Source organism: Lagenorhynchus albirostris, chromosome 18 (assembly GCF_949774975.1).
Source record: "Lagenorhynchus albirostris chromosome 18, mLagAlb1.1, whole genome shotgun sequence".
Classification (NCBI taxonomy): domain Eukaryota; kingdom Metazoa; phylum Chordata; class Mammalia; order Artiodactyla; family Delphinidae; genus Lagenorhynchus; species Lagenorhynchus albirostris.
The window spans coordinates 14,557,247-14,577,417 of NC_083112.1; the positions used below are offsets into that span (position 1 = coordinate 14,557,247).

At 41.4% G+C, this 20,171-nt stretch overlaps 1 long non-coding RNA gene across 1 annotated transcript in view; it reads left to right on the top strand.

Moving 5' to 3' along the window:
* Window positions 1-20,171, top strand: part of LOC132508632 (uncharacterized) — a 199,479-nt gene that overhangs the window by 53,516 nt on the left and 125,792 nt on the right. Inside the window, exon 4 of the long non-coding RNA XR_009536711.1 lies at window positions 12,223-12,363. This is a non-coding gene — a long non-coding RNA (uncharacterized LOC132508632). The remainder of the gene's footprint in view (window positions 1-12,222; window positions 12,364-20,171) is intronic.

Below are 20,171 nucleotides of genomic sequence, written 5' to 3' on the forward strand. Positions count from 1 at the left end.
TAATCCAGGCAGAGAAGAGCTCACTGCAACAGCTCTGAAGTCGGCATGAGCTGAACTTGTTGAAGGAGTAGAAAGAAAGCCAGTGGAGCTAGAACACAGGGAGGGGCCAAAGAGGTACAGATGGCAGATCACGTGGGGTTTGTGACCTTGGGAAAACATACGATGTAACAAAGTAGGGCCATGGAAACCACTGGACGGTTTATTCAGGGAGCAGTTCAAACTGATTTATATTATTTATTTATTTATTTATTTATAAAGAAGATGTTGGGGTAGGAGTTTATTAATTAATTAATTAATTTTTGCTGTGTTGGGTCTTCGTTTCTGTGCGAGGGCTTTCTCTAGTTGTGACAAGCAGGGGCCACTCTTCATCGCGGTGCGCGGGCCTCTCACTATCGCGGCCTCTCTTGTCGCGGAGCACAGGCTCCAGACGCGCAGGCTCAGTAGTTGTGGCTCACGGGCCTAGTTGCTCTGCGGTACGTGGGATCTTCCCAGACCAGGGCTCGAACCCATGTCCCCTGCATTAGCAGGCAGATTCTCAACCAGTGCGCCACCAGGGAAGCCCGATTCCAAGTTTTTGACCTGAGTAAGTAGTAGATGGTTGTGCCATTTGCAAAGATGAGAAAGATTAGGAGACAGACTGGTTTAGGAATGGTAATCAAGACTCTGTTATGGACATTATATATTTACAAAGAGATATCTAGTAGATAAATGGATGTATTACACACACACACACACACACACACACACACACACATCTGTTTGTGGTAACAAGCATGTATTAGCTTCTTGTGTCTGCCGTAACTAATTACCACAAACTTGGTGGCTTAAAATATCTATCCTCTCACAGTTCTAGAGGCCAGAAATCCAAATGGTTTCACTAGGTTGGAATCAAGCTGTCATCAGGGCTACACTCCTTCCAGAAGCTCTAGGAGAGACTCTGTTCCTTGCCTCTTCCAGCTTCTGTTGGCCAGCATTCCTTGTCTTGTGGCCACATCACTCTAATCCCTACCTCTCTGGTCACATTGCCTTCTCCTCTTCTGTGCTCTAATATTCCTCTGCTTCTCTCCTACAAGGAGACTTGTGGTTGCATAGGGTACACCCAGATAATCCAGGTTAATCTCCCCATCTCAAAATCCTTAATTTAAGTTACATCTACGAAGTTTGTTTTTTTTTTTCCATATTAGGTTACATTTAAAGGTTGTAGGGATTAGAATGTGGATATCTTTTGGGGGTGCATTATTCAGCCTCTCAAAATATATATATTCAGACAAATAGAAAGTTTCTGACTCCAAGAGTAAGGGTATACGTCCTACCTAGCTCAAAGAATTTTCTTTATGGGTGCCCAACAAGGATGTGTCCTCTACCTGTCTTGATGCTCTCTGTGACTCTCAAAAGTTCTTCTCCCCTTTTTTTTTTTTTATTCCATCTTGTTTGATTTTCCTGCAGTAAATACTTTCTGTTTGAATGAGGTTCATGATCTAATCAACTTTCACTGTTTGCTTACTGCTGTACTCCCACGCCTAGAACAGTTCCTGGCAGTAGGTGCTCAATGAATACTGGTTGATTGAATGAATGAGGAGATGGCACTGAACAAGCAGACATGTACTTGATACTTGAGTTCAGATGACTCTAATTTCATGGGACTTACATCGAGCCAGTGATGCTGGATTTCTGTATTTATAACACTAAGTCAGTGTCTAGCCTTGTATCTTTGAAGACAGGTGCTAATGGTCTCTGGAACCTGGACACATTATAGCAGTTCATTAAATGCCCAGCAATAGATTAATTTCAGATTCATATTTCCAAGTGAGTGAATCAATTTTGGAATATCCTGAATTACCACTTTCTGTCAGAAATGTTCCTCCAATTCTCACAGCTTTGCAGAATGAGGTTGATGGAGGAGTTTTGGGTCTCAATGAAGAATCAAATGCTGCCTAACCCAGGTTATTCACTCCCTTACTTTCATGGGTTCTTTGATGACCTTTAATCCTTTAGGTCATGTCTTATCCTGGAAGGAGGTATTCTTCTCAAATGCCTCAGCTACATGTGCATTCATGGTGCTAGTAGAGCTTTTTACTGTTTGTTTTAATCACACTTTTACAATAACAATAACAAACAAAACTTCATTAAAGGAAAAGAGAGTTACATCTATTGATATGTCATGCTCTGCTATTTTTTGGCCACTATTGAAAACACTCATTTTATAACTAACCTAGCAAGCTATGAGACTAGGGAAGTGCTAAAACAGCTCCTATCACTTTTGTTTAAAATGTAACCTAGAGGAGAAAATTAAAATTCTGGGAAAACACCTAACAAAATAAGGGAAATCAGGCATTCTGGTGCAGAATTAAATTTAACATACATCTCAGAATTTACAAACTCTGCCTCTTGGAATAAACAATTTAGGCTACCAAAACATGGTGATTGTTTCTGAATTGCTTTCAAACTTGGGGACAGACTTAGGCATCATAGCAGACATATCAGTACATGTGTCTGCTCAAAGGGTATTCGTAAATTGTTTGTTCTTTGAACAAAATGCCAGTGTGTGGTAAGAAGAGAGAATTACTTAGAAAAATATTACGCCACTATGGAAATTGACAATAAACTTGCAGTGTCAGCACCAGGATCTTTTAAAAACACAGAATCTAAAAATAGATGAATAGAAAAAGAAACTGACAAAGTAGCGCCAAGCAAATGTCTTTATATTAAAGGAGGAATAGAACTATGGAAAGAAGGAGTTATTTAAATAAGCTGTAAATAAAATGTCTGCATCATTACTTTAAGAGTATCTTCAAGAGCAGAAATATAGTAGTTGTTACTGTCATCATCCACATTATCATCATTACTATCATCATCATCATCAAAAACCATTAAGAGCATTTTACATCAATAAAAATGTGGCACCAAAAAAAGGGAATTTCATAGTTTTCTAGGAGTTAATATTTTAAAAGTAAATCACCCTGGGGCTTCCCTGGTGGCACAGTGGTTAAGAATCTCCCTGCCAATGCAGGAGACATGGGTTTGAGCCCTGGTCTGGGAAGATCCCACATGCCATGGAGCAACTAAGCCCATGCACCATAACCACTGAGCCTGCACTCTAGAGCCCACGAGCCACAGCTACTGAAGCCCGCTCACCTAGAGCCCATGCTCCACAACAACAGAAGCCACTGCAATGAGAAGCCCACGCACCACAACGAAGAGTAGCCCCAGCTAAAGAAAGCCCGTGTGCAGCAATGAGGAACCAACACAGCCAAAAATAAGTAAATAAATTTATAAAAAAATAAAATATTAAAAAAAGTAAATCACCCTGAAATGTCTACACAAGTGAAAATCATACTGTTGTCTACTTAAGTATAAGACATGCTGACATAGAAGAGTTATAGAAATTCTCACTTAAAAAACAAATCTTGTATGGGACTTTTCTGGACTATCTTCTTTATTTTTCTGTTAACCTAAAAGTCTCCTAAGAAAATAAGTGTATTAAAAAAAAAAGACAATAAACTTTAGGTTCCATTGCACTTTGGAAGTGATTGAAATGTGGTGGAGGTGACACAGTAAACATTGCAGAAGTACATGAAGAATGACAAGAACTCAAGAAAATCCTTGAGTTCTCATCTGAGCAATTCGTTAAAGCTTTATGGAGAAAAACAGTACTTTCACAGCAGTTTGAAGGATGGAACCGAGATGGTTGGAGAGGAATGAAGTCGTTGTAGCCACATGGTTCAATTTGAAAGAGGGCTCACAGGTAGCTGTGAGGTGCCTGGACATTGGAGGTTCTGCAGGGCTTAGGAAGAAATAATATATATATCTGAGAAGAGAACCCTAAGTAAGGAACCCTGCTTCCTAACAACCAACACTGACATTTTGGATTTAGTAAATCATAATTTAGTTTAGACACTGTGAACTTGTATATTACAATTGATGAAATAAATGGAAATTTATTTATTTCTTAATTACAAGACCATAATGGGACTTAACATTTCTAATTGCCCTGGTCTTCTGAACAGTTTGACTAGCTTAAAGTGGAGCCTGGTTTTAGAGAGCAGACCAATGTCTGTACTAAATTGTCTGTTTGTGCAACTAGAGGGAGCTAGATGCAGCCGGGACTGTGAAAGAGGACTGAAAAGATTTGCCAGAAGACTGATTATTTGGTTTAGAGGACAGAAGTCTATCTCACACCTTATTTCTATATAAATTCCAGATTAATTAATAATTTCAATGTGAAATGGAAACGACACAAATATTTGAAGTAAAAAATCAATATATAATCTTGGGAGTGCAGAAGCACATTTTTAAGCATACCAAAAGGAAATACAATTTAAAAAACAATCAACAGTTTTTATCATTTTTAGCATGAATAACCTAAGTAACATTTTTAGGCTTAGAGCACTGGAAAAAATATTTGTTGCATACATATCAGATAGAAGATTAAGATCCTTAAAATATAATGAGTCCTTAGAAATCAATGATTAATAAATAAGTGCAACAACAGGAAAATGGGAAAAGACATGAGTAGACACTGCCCAAAGAAGAAATACAGATGGTCAATACATATTTGATACAATGTTCACTTTTACCACAACAGACAGAATTTCAAATTAAGGCAAGAATAAGATACAATCCCCCCTCCATCAATTGGTAAAGATTAAAAATGGTAATACCCAATGTTGGCTAGGGTGCAGGGAAACAAGAAAAAAAATGGTAGCAGAAGTATAGATTTATCCTTCCATAGGAAAATTTGGCAATATTTATTACAAATATTTAATATTTATTAAAAACACTCCCTCTGCCACTGGAATTCCAACTACAGGAATGAGGATGGGGCTTCCCTGGTGGCGCAGTGGTTGAGAGTCTGCCTGCCGATGCAGGGGACGCGGGTTTGTGCCCCGGTCCGGGAAGATCCCACATGCCGCAGAGCGGCTAGGCCCGTGAGCCATGGCTGCTGAGCCTGCGCGTCCGGAGCCTGTGCTCCGCAACGGGAGAGGCCACAGCAGTGAGAGGCCCGCGTACTGCAAACAAAACAAAACAAAAGAATGAGGATGAAGGTATAAGTATATTCATCTCAGGATTTTTATGATCAAAAAAATTGTAACATCTTAGCAGTTAAATCTGAAGAGTTTTCCAACTTTAGGAGAATTGAGAAATGAGTTAAATTACACACCTTCCATAGCGATTAAAAATTATATTGTAGAAGAATATTAATTAACATGGGCAAATGATCAGGCTCTGTTTTTTAAAGTCAAAACAGCAGATTTTAAAACTGTGCATTGTATGAGCTTACTGCTGTAGAATAATGTTATGTACACATAGAGAAGATATGGAAGAACAAACAATAATGTGTTAATAAAAACTGTGTTTTGATGTTAGATTATAGGTAATACTGAGCAGTTGGATTGCAAAGTTCCTTATGCATTGCCCAGCAAAACTTGCTTTTGTCACCTTTAATTTGAATTGGTAATAGAATTTTGAGTCAGTGTTACCTTGTTGACAGACATTGAATACAGGACAAAAGTTAGGCGGGACATCTAGCATGATGGAAAGTGAATGACAAAATGATTTGTTAATGGAATGATTTTAAACCATTCTGTGTGGCTTAAAATGAGGACTTTGGAACAAAGAGGAGAATATGATAAATGTAGCTGGGCCAGTGGCATTCACTACTGGGATTTGGATCAGCTCCTTTGGTAGATTTCTCAGGAATCTGTGTGCATAAAGTCCTGAGCAGCCAACTGGGAGAGAGCACCTCAGGACAAGCTTGCCTCATAGCAAAGCTTCACAGCGAGGTGCTAAGTGGCTCTGTTATCACAGTGCCTGCCACTCACGTGTGTCCCAGTATAATCCTCCAGGATTTCCTGAGTCCTGGGAAGGGACCTGTTTCAGTTTAAAAACAAAAAACAGAAAAACAAAAACAACTTGGGCACACCATCAGGACTCAGTATGCTGCTTTGGTACCATTCTTGTAGAAAGAAACTCCAAAGGAGAGAAAGACGTTCTGCCAAATGGCTCAGCTTGAAGCTTGTGGAATTACACCATCCTCTGCAGAAGCAGCGTGGCTCCCTGAATCATGCCACCCAACCTCACCCCTCAGGTGGACCTCGTCCTGGTGCTTATGCCCTGACAGCTCCAGATCAGTTTTGATCAGCTTTTAGTGGGGAATGCCAAGGAGAGGGAAATTAGAGTCTGGAATACTACTGAGCCCCAAATTATGTTAATATGGAATAGGAATGTCTTTTTGGTCCAGTGGGTTTTAAACTTTTCTTTTTAACAGTAAGATATGTTTTTTGTGAATTAAATATTACATGTAATCCAAAATGTAATATTGATAAGGCAGAGCTGATTGACATGGGAATGGGGAGGGGCTAGAAACCCAGCTGTTCCATGTCACCCCCTCTCTAAGCTAGGGGTACTTCCTGGAACCACTAAGGCTGAAAACCACAAATACATCCAACTTCCAGAGATGTGCAATGACTTAGTCAAGATATGCAGCAGCAGGGTGAAGGCTGGAATCCAGAACTATTTACCCTGTGGTGTTTTTCCCACTACATCACTTTCTCTACCACTCCTGTAGCACTTCTGCCCTAGAAATCCTCCACGAACACTAGGTGAAGGATGTGTTAACTAACTTTATTGTGGTAAACATTTAGCAACATCTACGAAGGTCAAACCATCACACTGTACACCTTAAACTTACATAATGTTATATGCCAATTACATCTCAATAAAGCCGGGAAAAAAATCAAAACAGAAAAAGAAAAGAAAAAAAAAGAAAACTTCTATGGTGACGCTTTTAGAGAAACAGACTAAGTCTTGCAGGTAGAAATGGAGAGGAACAGAGTAGGTGTCACAGGTGGGATGACCCTGGAGAGACATGACAAGCTACAAAAACCCCATGGAAAAGCCACACAGGGCCTCGACACATCTGCCCCTGAGCCCCTAGACAATACAGCCGAAATCTGCTTCGGGCTCTTTCCTGGGGGACGTGAAGGGGCCCTGAGCCGAGTGGATTCCCCGCAGGCGTTCCCTCCTGTTGTCGTCCTTCAATGTGGTTTGAATCTGCTGGCCTCCCAAGGTCACTGTGGGCCCTCTGATGGAGCCTTTGATTTAACATGTAAGGGGATTCCCACTGGCTGATAAAATATTTTTATATTTTATCACTTTCCTGCAGCTAGCGGCTTTTGGCATGCAGGGTGTTTTTATAAATGTTATAAGTAAATATTTTGGGGTCCATCACCGAGATGAGCATGGACCTGCAAGCCTGGGACTGGAAGATATTAGGCTCCACTGGAAAGAAGTGGGAATAGAAAAAGTAAAATATTGAGGACCTGAAAGTACTTGTCAAAGCACTGCAACTCTGCACTGTGGCTCCAACATCCAAAGTTAATAGAATTAGACCAATAAAAGCAAATTGATTCTAAGCAATATATCTAGATATCCAAGGGCTTTAAGTGCTTTTACTTGGATTATGGGCCATTTATTAGAGGAAGGAGAGTAAGTAGGGTTACATTTTCACATTAATGACCATCACTTTTGTTCTCCAGACAGAACCAGACCCTTCAAGACCCTTCCACAAAGCACGGCAGACAGATTCCTAAGATGCCAGGCCACTACTCAGGGTTTCCAGGAGTCATGGGCCACTTTTGGTCCAAATGTCCCTTTGAAAAATACCCCCCAACATAAATAAAGTGTGGGCTATGGTGGTGCTATGCTCCAATGCCCTTTCGAGTAGTAAAGTCTCAATGAGCCGCTCGGAAGCTGAGGTCAGGAAAATTCTCTTTCACACTGGGTGATTCACTACGTAGGAAACTTACTCCTTCCTGGGGAACCGCTAAACCTCAGCAGTGGCTGGGAATCCGGGGAAATCCGCGCAGAGTGTATTGGTCAGCAGATCCAAAGTGACATCTGCCCCAAGACCCACACGGCATCTTTTCCACTTTTCTCTCAGCTCCCATAGCCCTTGGCGCAGGTCAGAATGAATGGGGGGTGCTCAACAAATACCTTTAACTTGCCTTGTTGATCTCTTTTTGCCCTGTTAGTCTCACCCCACCTACTCTCCCAGTGGTTGGCTGTTCGCCCCATGCTCCCTTGAGTCTAAACTTATTTGAGTCCAAATCACTTCACAATTTTTCTAATTACCTCCAGTGCATTTATTCAACACACTCATAAATTTTCTTCCTGTTCAAGGTGCTTTCAACACTATTTACTGTCATCTTCAAATTTAAGAGCTTAGTGTAAACTCAGATAATTAACAAAGTCAGTGCCAGGCATCTAGCAGATAGTCGATAATATATTGGCAGGAAGGAGGAAAGGAAGAGAGGGAGGGAGGGAAGGATGAAGCGGGGGAGGAATCACCCTGGACCACAGCCCACATTCCTCCAGGGTGATTTTGAAACACCTGGTTAACATCCTGATTGAAGGGTGGGACCCGGTCCAGCCTACGTAAGCATCCTCCTCTGGTGCAGTGGAGATAAGATGACAGCAAGGGCATGGCAGGAAGAAAAGTGCAGAAAGGTCAGATAGAGTAAGAGCAGGGCTGAGGAGGCAGGAGAACGCTGCTGAGGATGCAGACCCCGGCCACGGGAGGAGGTCGTGGTAAAGATCCTGCCACGTCCCACAGCATCCGTCTCTGTCCTCAGGATCCTCTGTAAACCCTGTTTGAAAAACATGAGTCTAGATTGGGACATCCTTCAAGTGGATCCAAATGGACTGAAAACATTTCTGGGGTCTAGGTGTGATGGTATCCTCTATTTCCTGCTTGCCTACCTGTCCTGTCTCTGGAACGTGAGGGAAAGAGCACACAGTACTGGAGCCAGTCTCTGCCTGCACGGCTGAAGAATGTTCTTACCGCTCACCCCACCTTTCCACGGATGCTGGCCGTCTTCACCCCCGACGAGAGCTGGCTTCTAGGGGCTGTGAGAGAGAATCACAGAAGGAGATTCTCTGCCCTCTAGAAGCTACCCTAGAAGGTTGTCCTTTTTTGTTCTCTCTGATTGGAGCCTGTAGTACCAACTGACCATTTGGGTTTAGGTCATCCTTGGAGAAGGTCTGGTGGGATTTCAGAAGAGGATCTTCTGAAAATATGTGAGGAGGAACCTACTACGGGACACAATTATTTCAGTTGCAGGAAATGAGACTTTATTTACATCCCAGGTAAATTCTTCAAGGTCAGAACATAGCTAGGGAGGGAACAGAGGGGAAAACAGATAGTAATTTTTTAAACTTGGCAAATTGTGGCAAATTAAGGGCAAGATTTACTGTCTAGATATGCAACATAGGTCTTTGATGATAATAGTAATATTGAATGAGATGAAATACTTACTAAGGGCCAGGCTGTGTTAAACTCTTATCTCACTGCTTACAAGAAGCCTATGAATTAGGTTCTCTCATATCTCCATTTTACAGATGAGGAAACTGAGGCTGACAAAATGCGGCAAAGTGCTCAGGGGCACATAGCTGGTATATGGTAGAACTTGAATCACTGAATTTGTATTTCCAGTTGAAATCCTATTCTCTGCACTTTGGGCCACATGTATATATACACAAGCTGAATAAATCCTGTTGCAAGATTAAAACTGACAATTGCTTTCTCCCCCAGGTTCAAAAGCGTTTTCACTACTTGAACCTGCTGTTGCCTACCTCTGGGGCAGGTTTGCTTACCCACTAAATTATACCACCTGGTAAACTGGTGGGATCCCTGTCCCCGCCTTCCGGGTCCACCCCCACCCCCCAAGGCCCACAGCACAAGCGCGTGTGTACTCACAGGGGTTTGCTCTTTCTGGTAGGTCTGGGACCCTGGACTAAAGATTCCCATTCCTGCTGACTGACTTTATTAGTGCAACTCAAGTTTCTTGGTTTTCTGTTTCTTCCCAAAGATGCTTCAGTGCCTCTGGCCCACTGCTTCTGACCTAATTACTCTTGCCCTGATAGAGTATATCTTGATTATGGGATTCTTGAGCCATCTTCCAATTTGGGTCCACTCTGCTTTTCTGCATTTATGCAGGGAGCCCTTGAAAGGAAGTTTAGGTTTTGTTCAGCTGTTTTTCTTGTCTTGATCTTATTTCCAGCCTCTGTGCAAACAAGATTACATATAAGACCTCAGCCCTGGATCACTCTGTAGCTAACCACAGTCCTTCAGCATGTGAAGGCTGTTCTCAGGATCTCAACAACACCTATTCTATGGCTTCTAGAAAAGTTTCATTGAAAAAGAGGCATATTTCCTAAATTCTAGCAGTTGCTATTTCTTAATAGAAGTAATTGGAATGCATAGTCTCTTCCTATGTTGGAAGTTACTGAGAAACCAAAGTCCCCCATAGCAACAGTATTGTTCTGTCCTAGCCCACTGTTCCCACTTTCAAGATATGTTGAAACAATAATAATAATAAAGCTATTTCAAATATGCCAAATCTAAAAAATCTGCACTCCCAGACTCCACTATTGTGACTGTGTTTCTGGTTGATAGTCTATAATCTTATCACTTTTGGCCACACATCCACATACCATCCTGGGTTATTTATGAAGATAAATCCTGTGCTGAGATCAAAATCAACAATCATTTTTTGCTGCATCTAAATTTATTTTTGCTACTTAAAAAATGATTTTGAAAATATTTTCCAGTGGGTTTATTTGTTTTAAAAAGATTTTGGTAAAGAGATTCCTCTGAACAAAAAGTAGCTCTTGGGTTGTCAACTACCAGCTGCGACACATTTGGAATATCTTGAATTGTTATCCAGTAACAGACAATTCAGTTTTAAGAGTATTTGTACCCTTGGCTATGTTATTACGTTTTAATGTTTTCAAAGTTTGTCTATCTAAAAATATAACTCCAGTTATTAATTTCTGGCTCATTGAGAGCATGAATTTATTAGCTAACTGAACTGTATGTTACCCATACTTTCTGAGTTTCGATTTCCTCATCTCTGAAGTGGAAAGAGTAACACCCACTTTATAGAATTGCCATGAGATTTCAACGATGTAATCCAGGTAAAATAATGATTTCCCATCACACAGTAAGTGCTCAGTAAAAGGTAGCTTGAAAATAGCATCTAAAGAGTGAAGTTTAAAATGAATAACTGAGGGACTTCCCTGGTGGTCCAGCGGTTAAGACTCCACGCTTCCACTGCAGGGGGCACGGGTTCAATCCCTGGTCTGGGAACTAAGATCCTGCATGCCGCATGGCATGGCCAAAATAAATAAATAAGATAAAATAAAACAAAATAATTGCGTTACAAAATTTGTGCCCACCTTCTATCCCCACAAGCCTGCGTGCTCAGGAAGGTAGTAGCCTCCCTTGACCTCCAACCTTCCCCAGCTTTCGGCTCAGTTCTGACACAGAGCAGTCTCTCAGTGGATATTGGTGGAATGAAATTCACCTGAGTGTCCACTTGCCATGCCCTCCATTGCATTGATTAGTAGTTGTCTATGTTTATCTTCAGAATCGATTTCTTTTTTCTAAATACATTAAAAAAAACTTTAATCTCTGATTTTTAAAGATACTGTTTTTGTTTCACTCTTCTGTTTAAGAAACTGACATTGAAATTCTAATGCAAATTCAGTACAATGGTGTTAAGAGGCTTATACCTAAAAAGAGTCAGCAGATAAATGATGGAACTGGCTTTTCCAAGGAGAGGTAAATGGAGACAACTTGGGAGAACAGCAGGAATTTGTCATCTGCTTTGGGGCTTGTCTCAAAAACAATCAGCTACAGTCTGGAGAGCTGACCTACAACTATGGAAAAATTTGACCTCACATGTGAATGCGTTGGCCACTCTGCTGTGAGAAGACCAATGTCATCAGGGCCATTGCGTGAAAGAGGCAATTCAAAGCACACTGGGCTTGAACATAGAGCTTTTCCTCTATAAGGAATATATTTCCAAACTATTCATCTAAAAGACCTTTTCTACTCTTTAACTATATACAAAGAAATGTATGGGCAAATGCTCCAAGCTAATTTATAAATATTTCTGGTGCTACTGCAATATTCTAAACATATTTGGCTCAGATTTAAATGTTAGGGGTGTGTGTGTTTAGAGAACTTTATTTCCTAAGACTGTATCAACGTTAGCCTAACAAATATTTCAAACACCCAATATGTGCTATGAATGGTGCAAAAGGCTAAATGCATGGCACAAAAGAGCAAGAGGAAACGTGCCGAGATGCTAGAATGGAAGATTGGGGCCAGATGTGTTATGCTATGCTTTTGAATTTGGAACATATTTTATCTTATAGGACAAGGTTGGAACATACGCTTACCTTGAAGGAAAAGCAGTGTCAGTACTGGCTACCTGGAGAGCTGTGACGGAAACCAGTCTATGACTGAAAGCCGCAATCATGCCACGGGAGGTGAGAGTGAGGGTGACCGCCCACATGGTAAGTGTTTGTCATTCTTTGTTTTGTGGTCAAAGGCAGCCACTGGAAGTGTCTGGCAAAGGAAATGGGTCTCATCAGGTCTCTGCTTAAGAAGACTGTCAACAGGTCAACAGTGAGGGAGATGAATTAGAGAAGGAGCAATTAACATATTTGATCTCACTTCATAGGCAGCTCTTTTCTAGACACGGGAGACACTAGCTATCTCCCTGGGCACCCATCTTCTCAGTTTATGGGAAGGCAGGTTACTGTGGGACAGGTTACTGCAATGGATGGAGGATTGCTGCCCCACTCTGCCCACCCATGAAAGGAGGGCAATCTTCATTCGCTTGTCTTGTGGGAATTGAGCCGGACACTTGTTCACCTCTCAGATTACACGACCAAGTTTCATGTTACACGAGAGACATTCTCTGAACTCCAAGCTGAGTATCATCCTGATAAATATTACAAACTCATTCAGGAAAGTGAATTCCTATCTTTTCACCCAAAGTAGGCTCCTGAATATGCTGGTATCTGAGTACATTTCACCAAAATGAGAAGCATTTCTCAGAAAGAGAAATTAGCAGCCAACAGTACAACGTGTTAGAGTTCCAGCAGGAACCAGATGGCACTCTCCAACTCAGTGAGGAGTGTTAACAAAAGAGTGATTTACAAAGATCTGGAAAGATTTAGGGACGTGTACAAAGGATATCGAAGGACCCTGGGGCTGAAGCAGCAGAAGGTGATGGTGGCTGGTGAGCTCTCTGTTGCCACCAGATCTAAAGGAAAACATGCCAGTCCCAGATCTCAGGGTGGGCAGCTCTGAGGAGAGGGCCACTGGAGCAGAGCCGTGACATTTGATGGGAAGATGTGGCGAACCTGTGTGTACGGCAAGCAAAGAGTTAAATGCACAGCCTCCTTCTCACCCGCTGGGGCTGAGAACCCATTGCTGTGGCCTGTACAGATCAGCCTGCAGGGCACAGACTAGAACAGAGGAGGGTGGAGTGTGGGTCTGGAAGGCAAAGAGAAAATAACAAGCTCAGTGCAATTTTTGGTATGCGATGAATTCACGTGAAATAATAACGATAGGAAATCAGCAAAATGTGGGCTAGGAAACCCCAAACTCCATGTTCCTCCATAAAATCATCAACAAACAAACAAACAAACCCAAACCCACCCTTGCCTGAATGGAAACGGTCTTGGTCTTGAGTGTGGCAACTCAGCTCCCAGTTTCACTCTTTAAACCACAGGGAGGGAGCAGACCTTATTTACAAATTATTGTGTATATCTGTTCTAACGTGGCTGGGGATACCGGAGGATCTGACTCGCTGTCTCTTGCTCTCATAACGCAGAACACATGCAGGAAAAGCTGTAGGCTCTGCTCACAAAAGCTACAAGGAGATTACACACCCACAAAAGCTACAAGGAGATTACACACCCACAGAAACCTGGGGCAATAGATGCTCACTGGAGACATAGAGTAGACCATCTGAGGACCAGAGGAGACAGTGAGATGAGACTTTTTGGGAAATGAGGAGATTCAAAATCAGCCATTTTTACAGGGGAATCTAGAAAGCCACATGCAAAACCAAGTAGGACATATGCTCAGAAGAAAAACTAAGAAGACCTAAAAGTTTCACCTAAGGCTGATTCCTAGTCTCAGAGAAAACCTAACTAAGTAGAAGGAATACCCCAGCACAGAGTCAGTCTACCAAGACTGGGAGTCGTAATTGCTCTCTCTCTTTTTTCTCTCTGTATTTTTTCTTTGTCCGTTTCATCTCCTGGCATTCAAAGAAATTTCTATCAAAACGTTAGTTGAGCACAAACTAAAGTAAAAGATTTCAGTGAGAACACATGGCAAGAAATAGACTTTGCAAAAATGGTTTGGAAAAGTCTCAAAACAAATGGACTATCATAGCCTTCAACAATCAAACAAACAACAAAAAGTAAATTCTGGGGAAGGGGGGAAATCTGACTCCCAGACTTAACACATTATAATAATCAAATGTCAAATTTTACTTTATCTCTAAAGACAGAATTAGGTTGGAAGGGAAAGGAAGAAAAAGATATTTAATGCAAATAGTCGCTAAAGAGAATTGGGGTGGCTATACTAATATTAGAGAAAATAGACTTTAAGTAAAAAATTATTACAAGAGACAAAGAAGGATATTATATATTGATAAAATATCAATTCATCAAGAAGATATAACAATTATAAACATCAGAGCTCTAAAATATATCAAGCAAACACTGAAAGAATTGAAGGGAGAAATACACACTGTAAGATGATAGTAGGAGACTTCAATGTCCCCACTGTCAATAAAGAATAGAACAACCAGACAAAAGATCAATAAGGAAACAGTGGACTTGAACAACACTGTAGACCAACAGAATCTATCAGACATATACAGAACACTCACCCAACAACAGCAGAAAACACATTTTTCTCAATTGAGCATGAGCATTCTCCAGGATCTGTTAGACCACAAAACAAATTTTATTAAATTTTAAAAGATTGAAATCATATAAAGTTTCTTTTCTGAGCATCCTGGAATGAAGCTAGAAATCAATAACAGAAGGAAAACTGGAAAATCCACAAATATGTGCAAATTAAACAACATATTCTTAAAAAAAAACAATGAATCAAAGAAGACATCACAAGGGAGATTAGAAAATATCTTGAGACAAAAAGATAATGAAAAACATAACATACCAAAATTAACTAATGCAGAGAAGCAGTGCTAAGAGGGAAATTTATAGCTGTAAATGCTTACATTAAAAAAAAGAGGGCTTCCCTGGTGGTGCAGTGGTTGAGAGTCCACCTGCCATTGCAGGGGACACAGGTTCAAGCCCCGGTCCGGGAAGATCCCACATGCCGCGGAGCGGCTGGGCCCGTGAGCCATGGCCACTGAGCCTGCGCGTCCAGAGCTTGTGTTCCGCAACAGGAGAGGCCACAACAGTGAGAGGCCCGCGTACCACAAAAAAAAAAAAAAAGAGAGAAATCTCAAATCAATAACCTAACTTACTCTTTAAGGAAAAAGAAAAGCAAACTAAAGCTAGCAAAAGGAAGGAAATAATAAAAATTAGAGGAGAGATAAACAAAATAGAGAATAGAAAAACAATGAGAAAAATCAACGAAACCAAAATTTGATTCTTTGAAAAGATCAACAAGGCTGACAAACCTGTAGATGGATTGACTAAGAAAAAAGAGAAGAGTCATGTAACTAAAATCAGAAATCAAGCGGGACATTATGACTGATTTTTCAGAAATAAAAACTATAAGAGAATATTATGAACATTTGTATGCCAACAAATTGGATAACCTAAATGAAATGGACAAATTCCTAGAAATACATATCTACCAAATCTGAATCATGAATAAATAGAAAGTACGAGTAGATTTATAACTAATATGAAGATTAATCAGTAATCAAAACCTCTCAAAAAGAAAAGTCATGGGCCAAATGGCTTCACTGGAGAATTCTACCAAACCTTTAAAGAAAAATTAACATTGATCCTCAACTGTTCCAAAAAATTGAAGAAGTGAGAACATTTCCTAACTCATGCTATGAAGCCAGAATTACCCTGATAGCAAACCCAGCAAAAATGCTATAAGAAAAGAAAACTACAGATCAATATTCTTTATGAACATTGATGCAAAAATCCTCAACAAACTACTAGCAAGCTGAATTCAACAGCCTATTAAAAAGGTCATATACCATGGCCAAGTGATGCAAAGATAATTCAATATACAAAAATTAACCAATATAACACACCACATTAACAGGATGAAGGAAAGCCCCCTGCATGATCGTCTCAACTGATGCAGAAAAAGCATTTGGCAAACTATCAGAATATCAATATACAAAATATTAGTTACAACTTCTCTTTATTTGGGACGTGCCACGTGCCAAGCAGTATAATGAGGCATTTGATATAGGATGTTTCGAATCCACAAGGCAACACCCTAAGATATGTAATATTATATTAGCACATCCCTCTTCCATATGAAGAAACTGAGGCTGGGGCTTCAAAACTGAAGTCATGTGTCAAAATCCCATATATAGTGAGGAGCAGAGTAAGTCCATACGTTCTAGATTTTCAGCTTACAAAGCCTAGGACATTTCTGCGGTGTATCGTGGCTCTTGCTTCTGTTGTTTGTTTGTTTTATCAAACCATTTTGTTGAGGGGCTTCAGGGAAGGAGTGAAGCCTGGGAGGCCCATGAAGATACAATGTCCTTGGCCCAGGTGGGATCTCCCCAGCTTCACAGTTTGCTGAAATCTGCTTCTATATGAAGGAGAATCAAAATGAAGGTACCAAGAGCAGATCTGACGAAGTCACTACCTAACTGATGGGCTTAATAAAATGGCCTTTGATGTCTTCACCCCTGTCCCCATCCCGACTGGTAATAAAGGGCTACAATTTTGGTTGCATGTTAGCTTTCATTGCTGGAATGGAGGTCTGGCCCATCTCACCCCCAAACTGACTGTGGACTGCCGGATGATGTCTCTTCCCTTTCCACAGTCTCCCCAGGGAAAGACCGGTTCACCCGGAACCAGCAGCCCAATAATAGAGCAGACCCCACGTGGCGGCAGGAAGAACGGAAACAAAAAGGCAGTTAATACATTGAGAAAGCTGGAATCGATCTGGTTTTGACTCAGAGTCATACTCTGTCTCTCTTGGAAAAAAAAATTTCTCTCTGCAAGATTGGGGCCAGCTCACTGTGCTTGAGTTATAAATAAAAGTCAGAATTAGAGTTTCCAATTTTTTAATGAGTTTTAATAGATATATTGTTTAGCTTCCTGACAAGCTGATGAAATGCAGACCAACTAAATTGCAAAAATGCCTCTGACATTTGTTTACTTGGACTATTACAAGAAAAGAGATTGTTCAAGATTATATCCTTTTATTTGTAGTGAAGCCCAAAGGTCTGCTTCTGCTGACTCCTGAATTTGTACATTTTCAACCAGAAAAATCGCTTTCCAGCTAATACCTTGCTTTAGGCCCACAGCTGGGGAGGCGGTGTACCTGTCAGGTCAAGTGCTTCTGCGCTATGAATGGTGGGAATGGTGACACCTCCAGACTAGGAAGTAAAAGAGCTTTTGAGGATCCAGCTTTTGTGGATGAGGTGAAGGGGCGTTCACCTAACCTAAAAGCCTGGGTTTTTCTAAGACTTAGAGACCGGAGATTTCTGGGGAGGAGCTGCTGGTATGTGAACTCCTTTTCACTGGAGTTATCCACAGAAGTAACCCCACATTTTGTTTAGGTTCCATTGATTGCCCTCTGCTCTTTGACGGTTTTCACAGCCTCCCTTGTCTATCACGGGGCATGCGTGTAGAGTGACAATGACAGAGGAAGCACTTAATGTTAACCAAGACATGAAAGCCCTTAAATGCTCTACGTGAGGTGAATTCTGGCTGCTCTAAAAGGTTATGTGATGCTGTAATATGGTATGTCATGCCAGTTTCATCATTCCAACCCAAGTTGTCTTATGTGAACCTGGTCTATTAAAGGAAAAGCCTTCCTCCTTTAAGAAAATAGAAGTTAAAAAAATAACAAAAAAAACCACCTCTTTCATTTCCACCTCTCACCAGGTCAGGTGACTTCTGTTATCTTCTCTGGGTTGAAGGCTTTAACCACGGGAAATAGAGTGGCACTAAGCAAGAATTTTCCTATCACTGAGAAAATCTGCTTATTAAGTTTGCCAGAAACTGTCTACTTCTCAGCCAAAATGACAGGCTGGCGAATCCCATGCCAGTGGGTGTGGGCGGCTCATCGGGCTCTCATCTCTGAAGGCAGAGCGTACAAGTAGGTCACAGGCAAAGGAATTGGTGGCTTCCTTTCAGTCTTGCCTTTCCAGTTGGGATTTTAAAGAAAACCTCTGGAGGGGAGGCTCGGAGGCCAGTTAGCAGGTATGGGATACCTGGGGACCAACTAGCCCTGATCATGAGCAACGATTAGGAGGACAAAACCCACGTAGGCGAATTAGAGCCTGTGGTACCATCCCTTCCTACCAAAATGTTTACTAAACCCTGAAATCAAAGACTGGCAAATCCCCAAAGATCAACTCTACCCTCTGGGGTTTGTCAAAATCAATCCCATCCTTCTGGGTCTTAGGAGATGTGATCCTTGCCCTCTGCCTGTCTGCACTTCCTCAGCTCTGACCACTAGTCAACTCTGCTGTCAGCATTAACTTTTGTTCAAGTTCAAATCTGGAAATATCTTCCCTTTATTCTCTGTGCTCCTTTTCTCAACCCACTGCGACACTCCCCTGTCAAAGAAAGCCTTTGTAGAGCTCAAAGTAAAACGCTGTTTCAGAATGGTTACCACGCCAGGGTGTAGCCCGCATTCAGCAGAACAGAAGCGGAATGTGACCTTTGGCTTGTATAGTTGTTGTGTCTAAAAATAGCAGAGACGCCCCTTACTGTACTGGTGACACAGACCCATGAGGGATGAATAATCATCTTGACAGTCATTGGGGGTGGGTAAGCAATAGAGAACAATGAGTAAAAAGTGATCTCAAAATATTAAAATGAGGAGCACAAACTTCAAAGGATGTTTTCATTGTAAACTAGGGTTTTCATTCCTTGATCAATTCCTCTGCCCCTTTATTCTTTATTTCTAAAACCTGAGTTTGCCCTCATTCACATCTTCTATTGAACAGGCTGCTATAGGGGAACACTCATACTCCACGGAGTTCTCTTTAAGGGCCCTGACTGCCAGACTAGAAGACGAACACAGTGTCAATCAGTATGCCCAGGTGTCCAAAGATGGAAGAGTTGTGAACCCACACCCGTCTCGTAAAGACACTTCCCCTACACTTTGCAGTGATAAATCCACTTTTGCATTATGTAATTCAGATTTTCAGGTGACTCTAAGCCGTCCTTTCTCCCTTGCAAATGTAGGAGACTCTTACCAGCAATTTGCTCATTTTCAATAAATGGTCAAATAAAAGCAAGAACCATTCACTTGGAGTGAAAAGCAAAGTACATAACTTGACTTCTTTTCCAGCTTATTACCCACGTTTTCCCCCTTCTCCTCTGGATTGCGTGTATAAACACGATATGAGGGCTAGTGTCTTGTATTTCAGAGCTAGAGTGTTTTGATGATAACAGCACGTGGAGCCCTGGGGTGGAATGTCTTAGTAGCAGTTAAAGGTTAAACAGCTTGAGTAGACATGCTCATCAGTGTCTTTGAAGAAGGGCCACATTAAGTAATGCAAGGCCAAGGGTGAGATCTCTGACCGTCCTAAGCCTCTCTCTCCAACCTTCAAGACACAGCAGGTATTATTGCCCCAAGTTGCCTTGGAGCATGTCTGGGCGTGTCTGCAGCCTGGGGGTGGAACCTCAGCTGTGTCACGGAGTAAGGGATGCTCAAAGCTGGGAGGTACTTTTTAGTTCATAGAGGCCAATTTCCTTAATTCACAGTCTAAGGCCTGTGTAATTTAGCTATGGCTGTCCAAGAGTATTTGCAAGTACTCTACACATTGTGAAGCATTTTCATACGCATAATGTCCTTTGTTTGTCCCCTTATATTTGAAGTACAGATAATCATCCTTTTTTGCAGTTGAGGAAATTGAGGCTCAGAAAGATTAAGTGGCTGGTTCCAAACCATGAAACTGTACGTAGTGGGGCTGAGACTGAGGCTGGGTTTGGTTTTATACATTCTGTGCCCTTGTCACTAGGTTATGCCACCCTGTCTGCAGCTAGGAGAGCATACATCGTCCAGCAAACCTTTATTGTGTGCTTTCTAGGTGCCGGTATCATACACAGCTCTGTAACCTGTGTTCCTGCTGCATCTAAGCCATTAATAAGATGATGCTGGGTTTCCC